This window comes from Peromyscus leucopus, chromosome X (genome assembly GCF_004664715.2).
Source record: "Peromyscus leucopus breed LL Stock chromosome X, UCI_PerLeu_2.1, whole genome shotgun sequence".
Lineage (NCBI taxonomy): Eukaryota > Metazoa > Chordata > Mammalia > Rodentia > Cricetidae > Peromyscus > Peromyscus leucopus.
In genome coordinates, this window is record NC_051083.1 from 123226369 (window position 1) to 123227016 (window position 648).

At 38.4% G+C, this 648-nt stretch overlaps 1 non-coding gene across 1 annotated transcript; it reads left to right on the top strand.

Annotated features, from left to right (window-relative positions):
- Positions 1 to 302: 302 nt before the first annotated feature.
- LOC114704031 lies at positions 303 to 435 on the top strand. Its single transcript, XR_003736220.1, has one exon. It is a non-coding gene; the product is annotated as a small nucleolar RNA SNORA1 (small nucleolar RNA).
- The last annotated feature ends 213 nt before the right edge of the window (positions 436 to 648 follow it).

A 648-nucleotide genomic window follows, 5' to 3' on the forward strand; every position in this document is an offset into this window, starting at 1 on the left:
ATGCAAGTGTTATCAAATATGAATGATCACTATTTTTGGCATTTCTTCATGTTAACATTTTTCATAAGTATGTCATATATAAGAATATGCGCCGGGCAATGGTGGTGCACGCCTTTAATCCCAGCACTCGGGAGGCAGAGCCTGGTGGATCTCTGTGAGTTCAAGGCTAGCCTGGGCTACCAAGCGAGTTCCAGGAAAGGTGCAAAGCTACACAGAGAAACCCTGTCTCGAAAAACCAAAAAAAAAAAAAAAAAAAAAAAAAAGAATATGCATATGTGTCTGATTAAAAATGCTAGCTTAAGAGCCTCATTCTACATAAGAATGGGCACTGGCAGTCAGTGTCCAGAACTGGTTAATGTGGCTAAATTGAGGCACAGGTCATGCTTCCATCACAGTAGATCTATTACAGTGGTGACAATGAGACCTGTAACATTTTGCCTCTTATGTGAAGACAAGATAATGATTCATTTCACAATACTTACTCTATGATCATCAATCCTTTAGGTTTCTAAAGTAAGTCGTTTGAAGAAGTCACTTCTGAAATCCTTGAATTTCTCATGAAAAGAAAAAAAAAATAAAGGGCTGATAATAAGTAACACTGGACTGAGCATCCTTGGAAAGGAAAGAAATCCTGAACCCATGTGACCT